This window comes from Pseudopipra pipra, chromosome 1 (genome assembly GCF_036250125.1).
Source record: "Pseudopipra pipra isolate bDixPip1 chromosome 1, bDixPip1.hap1, whole genome shotgun sequence".
Taxonomy (NCBI): Eukaryota; Metazoa; Chordata; class Aves; order Passeriformes; family Pipridae; genus Pseudopipra; species Pseudopipra pipra.
This window is the reverse complement of record NC_087549.1, coordinates 82,724,963-82,732,131: the sequence shown is the minus strand read 5'-3', so window position 1 is coordinate 82,732,131 and position 7,169 is coordinate 82,724,963.

The window sequence follows — 7,169 nt, the reverse complement described above, 5'->3', positions numbered from 1 at the left end:
ATGGAAGACTGGAGTTGGATGTAGGTAAGTGCAGGTGAAGTCCCTGAAGGGCAGGCCCCAAAAGAAGACAGCCTAAGAATCAAGTCTGGAAGATAAGGCATTAGGTTTGCATTTCATGTGGTTCTTTCTAGAAAATGATTTTCATAATAAAGTTGGCATCAGGAAAGGTATTTTTTTGTCTCAGTGTTTTGCTGAGGACAGGAAGAGGACAGCAATATTGCTACAAGTTATGGAAATATGAATGTGTGTATTGCCAACTTCAAGCTCCAAAAAGCACAAGCCAAGCATCATAAAATCCTGACACTACTTCAAGTATTTTTAAAAAATTCACACATGTTCTGTTCTTAACACTTCCTTTCTAATGAAAGTTTTCACTTGACTGTGAAATCTGGGGCTTTAGGAAAGATGGAAAGATACCAAGACAAATTACAAGTATTCTGTTGGGAACTGGTAGTGTTATCTGTAATAACACAGCAATGACTGCAGCTAAACAAGTTATCTTGCTTAGTTACCTAGTAAGTTAGGTTAGTTTTCCTTTATTTTGGTTTTAACTATTCAGTTAGGTCAGAAGCTAACATAAAGGAAGGCACTATTGCAGAACTCTTAATTCTGAAGCATTTCTGAAAAATCTGAAAACTGTGTAGTATTACAAGGCAAAAATGTAGAAGGAGAAAGGATTAGGAATAGAAATCCTATTTCCAGCAACTGTAAGAGAAAAGCACATTTTGTCTGGAAAAAATGTCTGAGATAACACTGGTTTGATTTTTGACATTTAGAAATCACAGACTCTGCTTGGCACCAATCCTGAATTTCCACCTTCAGAACTCAATCAAAGGACTCTGCAAAGCGCAGTAACTGTTTAATTTCTAAGTCTTATTGAACAATGTTGAGATTGCTTTGAACTCCAGCCTTTGGAAACATTTGTGACAGAAAGAGTGACAAAAAAAAATAGTTCTTAGTATATGAAAGTATCCTGCTGCTTACCCAGTTTTGCAGGAGTTTTTGTTAAAGCCCAGGCAGATTATTTGGAAGAACATTGGCTAAAGATGTTGGTTTGTATATATATTTGTTTGCTTTAACTAATTTGGTGTCATAGTCTCCTCGAGTAATAATTGTTCATATGTATAATCCCAGTTTTCTGAGATACAGTGGTAGACAAAAACCCTTGCAGTCCAAAGACTGGTATTCAGGCATTCCTAGATGAAATATAAACTTTCACTGGGGAACTTGTGTGTTACCTTTGTTTATCATACATATTATCTGTTTTTATAAATACTGTACAGGAATTCAAAAGGATTCTTCAGCTGTAATAAATTTTATACCTGTGACAGGTTGTATGTAGCCATTAGACTAAAATAACTTTTTGAAAATTGTAATATGGTCAGGATAGTGGAGAGCAGGTAAAATCCTGTTTTCAGAAAAGCTCACAGGAGTTTTACTTTTGGCTGTAGAAAAATCAAGATTTTTCTCAAGACTTTCTGAAAAATCTCAATATCACTTCTATATCCACCCACATCTAATTAGTTCATAATTGTTAAAAATGTGTTACAGAATCACAGAATCTTTAAGTTGACCTCCGAGGTCATCGAGTCCAGCCTTTGGCTGAATGCCATCTTGTCAGGTAAACTATAGGACTAAGTGCAATACCCACTTGTTTCTTGAGCGCTTCCAGGGATGGTGACTCCACCAGTTCCCTGGGCACTCCATTCAAATGCTTAACCACCCTTTGAGTGAAGAAATTCTTCCTGATGTCCAACTTAAACATGCACTGGCGCAACTTGAGGTCATTCCTCTTGTCCTGTCACTAGTTTCCTGGAAGAAGAAGCCAAACCTCATCTTGCTCCAAACTCCTGTCAGGTAGTTGTAGAGAGTGATAAGGTCTCCCCTGAGCCTTCTTTTTTCCAGGCTAAACAGCCCCAGCTCCCTCAGCTGCTTCTCATCAGACTTGTGCTCCAGACCCTTCACCAGCTCTGTTGCCCTTCTCTGGACATGCTCCAGCACCTCAATGTCCTTCTTATAGTGAGAGGCCCAAAACTGAACACAGGATTCAAAGTGCAGCCTCACTAATGCCGAGTACAGGGGGATGATCACTGCCCTAGTTCTGCAGGCCACACTATTTTTGATACAAGCCAGGATGCCATTGGCATTCTTGGCCACCAGGGCTCGTGTTCAGCTGTCTGTGGACCGGCACCCCCAGGTCGTTTTCTGCCAGGAAACTTTCCAGCCACTCTTCCCCAAGCCTGTAAGTGCTGCATGAGGTGGTTGTAACCCCAGTGCGGGACCTGACTCTTCAAGTTATTGAATCTCATACCACTGGCCTTGGCCCATTGATCCAGTATGTCCAGATTCCTCTGCAGAGCCTTGCTACCCTCCAGCAGGTCAACACTCCCACCCAACTCAGTGTCATCTGTGAAATGACTGAGGATGCACTTAATCCCTTCATCCAGATCATTGATATTAAACAGGACTGGCCCCAGTACTGAGCCCTGGGGAATCCCACTAATAAGCAGGCACCAGATGGATGTAACTCCATTTATTACCACTCTCTGGTCCCAGCTGTCCAGCCAGTTTTTAACCCAGAAGAGTACACCTAAGCCGTGGGCTGCCCGCTTCTCCAGCAGAATGCTGTGGGAAACTATGTCAAAGGTTTTACTAAAGTTCAGGTAGACTTCATCCACTATGTGAGTCAGCTGGTCATAAAAGGAGATCAGGTTGGCCAAACAAGACCTTCCTTCTGAAACCCATGTTGGCTGAACCTGATATCCTTGTTGCCCTATATGTGCCCTGTGATCACGGCCAGGATGATCTGTTCTATAACCTTTCCTGGCACCAAGATCAGGCTGACAGACCTGGATCCTCCTTCCAACTCTTCCTGTATATGGGTGTCACATTTACCAAGCTCCAGTCATCCTGGTTAACCAGGACTGGTGACAAATGATGGAGACTGGCTTGACAAGCTCTTTCGCCAGCTCCATCAGTACCCTTGGGTGAATCCAATCCACTCCCAGAGACTTGTGAGTGTCTAAGTGGCTCATCAGGACACTAAATACTTAGTCATTGATTACAGTGTGTCTCTTCGTCTCCCTGTCCCTGTGTACCAGCTTGGGAGGCTGGTTGCCCTGAGGATAACTGGTCTTTCTGTTAAAGACTGAGGTAAAGAAGGCATTATGTACCTCAGCCTTTTCCTCATCCTTGGTGACAATTTTCTCCCCCAGGTCCAATAAAGGATGGAGATTTTCCCTGGCCCTCCTTTTGTTGTTAATGTATTTATAAAAACATTTTTTATTATCTTTCATAGCAGTGCTCAGATTGAGTTCTAGGTGAACTTTCACCTTTCTGGTTTCCTCTCTGCATAAGCTAACAACCTCCTTGTACTCTTCCTGAGCAGGCTACCCCTTCTTCCAAAGTTCATAAACTCTCTCTTTTAGCCTAAGTTCCAGTGAAAGCTCTGTGTTCAGCCATGTCTGTCTTTTTCCACACAGGCCCATCTTTTGGCACACAGGGACAGCTTCCTCCTACACCTTTAAGACTTTCATCTTAGTGTATGTCCAGCCTTCTGGGACGCCTTTGTTTTTAAGGACTGTTTCTCAAGGGGCCCTCTGAACCAGTGTCCTGAATAGGCCAAAATCTGCCCTCTGGAAGTTGAAAGTAGAGGTTTTTTGATTCTCCTCCTCACTTCAGTAAGAATCAAAAACTCATCATTTCATCTTCTCTGTGCCCAGGATGGCCTCTGACCACCACAACTCCGACCAGCCCTTCTCCCTTTGTAAACAGCAGGTCTAGTGAGCCACCCCCTGGTGGGATCACTCATCAACTGTGTTGGAAAGTTATCTTTCACATGCTCCAGGAACCTCCTAGACTGCCTGCTCTCCACTGTGTTGAGTTTCCAGCAGACATCTGACAAGCTAAATTCTTCCACAAGAGCAAGGCTTAGCAATCACGAAACATCAGCCAGCCGCTTACATATATACTTCATCTGCCTCTTCATCCTGGTTCGGTGGTCTGTAACAGACATCCACCAGGATGTTGCCTTTGTGGCCTTCCCCTGATCCTTATCCATAGTCACTCAACCTTATCATCACTATCCTTGATCTTTGTACAGTTGAAACACTCCCTAATGTACAGAGCCACCCCACCACCTCCTCTTCCTTGCCTGTCTTTCTGAAGAGCTTATAGCCATCCCTTGAGCACTCCAGTCACACGAATTATCCCACCACATTTCTGTGACTGGGACTATGTCATAACTTTCATGCTGCATCATGGCTTCCAGCTCCTCCTGTTTGTTACCCATACTTCATGCATTGGTGTAGAGTTGTGTCATTTGCCTTTTTTCTGATTTTTGCAGAGAAATAATTTGTAGCTCAAAATATGGAGTGTGAGAAAGGTAGGTTTGGCACAGTCATGTGAATCATGTGACTAATTGCAAGTTATCCCGCAGACTGAAGTTTAACTGGAGACTCCTACTGAGCTCATATAGAGAAGGATAAGGCCTGTATTTTCCAGTACTTAATGATGCTATTAAACTTACCTTTCAAAGGTAGCTGGACAAGAATTTACATGTGGTTTTATGGCCTGTAGGTGCTGTTATTTCATAGGTCTATATCCTCTTGTTACCCTATATAGCCTGTAGATAGATACAATACCCTTTATTATGGCCTTCAACAGCAGCCTGGGCTGCAGGGACTGTATAGTAATAGAGTTTAACACCTTAAGAGCCAGAGAAAGGTAATTAGGAGAATAAAGACTCAGAACTTCATAAGAACAGATTTCAACTTGACTTATGGAGCTGTTAGCAAGGATCCTAGAACTGTCTGTTTTGGAAGCCAAAGGACTTCGGAAGTGTTGGAAGACTTTGAGGTAGTTTTCAAGATATGTTGTGAAAACAAGTAAGGCTCCTATAGGCATGATAGTAGCATCCAGAAGTACAAGGAAGATGCAAGCCTGCTGCTAAATGGCTTTGACTAGTTAGGTCAAAAATGGCACAGAAAAGAGTGACATGTCTGATGCCTTCCTTGCATTGGTCTAAACAGCTAAAGTTAACCCCAAGTCCCTGTGAAAGGAAGCCGTGGCAAAGCAAATGGCAAGCCACTAACAGTACAGCAGGGTCAAATTACAAACCTTCTGTAAAAACTGGACACAACGTCTGTAAGATGTGACAGAATAAGTGACTGGAAAAAGCCAGGACAGATTTACAAAGGGTAAGGTGTGTCCCATTGTCTTGTGTTATGAAACAACTAGGTCAATAAAAGATAGTAGTATTTTGAACAACATCTACCATAATTTTAGCAAGTCATTTGTCATGGTGTCCCACAACACCTTTGTTAACAGCTTGGGAAGACGTATTTCAGATAAGTGCCACAAGCTGCATGGAGAACCGGTTAGGCTGCTTAGCTCAAAGTTGTTGTTGGCTAGTAGCTCAAAGTCAAATATGCAACTGGCCTTGTGTGGAGTTCCTCAGGGACTGACCCTGGGTTTGATACTATTCAACTTTTATAAACAATCTGGATGAAAGGTTCAAATGCATTTGTGCCAAGCTTGCTGATGATGCAAGACTGGGAAGAGAAGTAGAATGTGAGAAGGAAAAGCCATGATACTGAGAGATAACAGCAGGCCGAAAGGTTGGCTCAACAAGGTTTTAAAAAAGACAAATGTGAAGTTCTACACCTTCTCTGGAATAATCCCAAATAGTAATGCAGACAAGGCTCTGACTGGTTGGAGTCTAGTGCACCCGAGAAGGACCTGTGAGTCTCAGTAGACAGCAAGCTGGACATGCCCCAGCGGTGCGGCTTTCCATCAGTGAAAGCAAACAGGCTGGTGGGTTGCAGTACACTTAGGAGATTGAGATGTGATTTTTTCATGCTACTTGGTGCTGAATATGCCACAGCTGGAATACTGTGTCCACTTTTGATCCTCCAGTTCAGGAGACATTGAAAAATTAAAGAGGATTTGGTGGAGGTAACACCAAGGTAATTAGAGCATTAGAGAACTTGATATATGAAGGAAGCATGAAGAAGTCTGGTTTATTCATTTTAGAGAAGTGAAGGCTTTGTCTGGCACTACTCAGTTTTCCATCTCTAAAAGGTAGTTATAGATAAAATGGAAGAACTCTCATAACTCTGTGGTGACAGGATAAAGGCGACAGGCATGAACAGTGTCAGGGCACCTCCGTCCGACCATGGGGAGATAGAGAACCACAAGAACCCATACGTTGCATAGAAAAATGGTAGGATTATGTTCACTGGAAATATTAGATACTCTAATGGACAGGTACCCGCATAACACGATACAAGACCCTGATTTCAACAGAAGGTTGGATTAGATAAATTTAAACTTTATATGAGAAGTTTCAACATCAGTCAAATCAGATGAGTTGTGCATACACACATATACAAGCAAGAGCTGAATTTACTCTGGAGACTTTGGGATTAGAGTCAAAGTAAATCCATAATATGGGTGTATTATTGTGCAAGCTATGCAAGACTGATATTAAGGCTTCTGAAAAGCTGGCTCAGGCCATTTATAAACTGGGCTGGCAAAGTTATCTCCTTTATAACAGCCAGCTTAACAGCTACTATTTTCTTACTATTTTTTCATCATTAATGATACTTAGAACTGTAATAAGAAGTAATAAAGAATCACTCCTATCCAGCATTCTACAGGATATTGAAGACTGGGGGATTAGATCTTGTTGGATTCCCTTGATGTCATTGTCTGAAAGACCCATATTGCCACTATTGGAAGAGAAGAAACTGGTGAGAGATAAAAGCCATGGTGTTGATACCCCGTAATGAAATGGCTTTAGTGATCCAGTATAGAAGAGACTTTGAGGGACACAAAAGGTGTCTTGTCCCAGAGACATGACTGGATCCGCGGCTGTCAGAGGTGGCTATGACCTAAAAGTGTGGTTCCTTTTTTTTGACATTATGACAGGTACAATTTGTTACAGTGACTTTGTCTTGTTCTTTGGGCACTCAGAAGCAGTGAAAATAAACCTTATTACATAGCTGGTTTTGTATAGGAAGGAAGCACTTTATTCTAAGTATTTTGCAGTACTGCATAATCTGTGATGAAAGCAAACATGGGTGGAAATTGTTTCACGCAGTCTAATAGTTCAGTAATTGTGTCACTGGAGTGTGGTGGTGGCGTTTTTTGTTTCTTTTTTTTTTTTT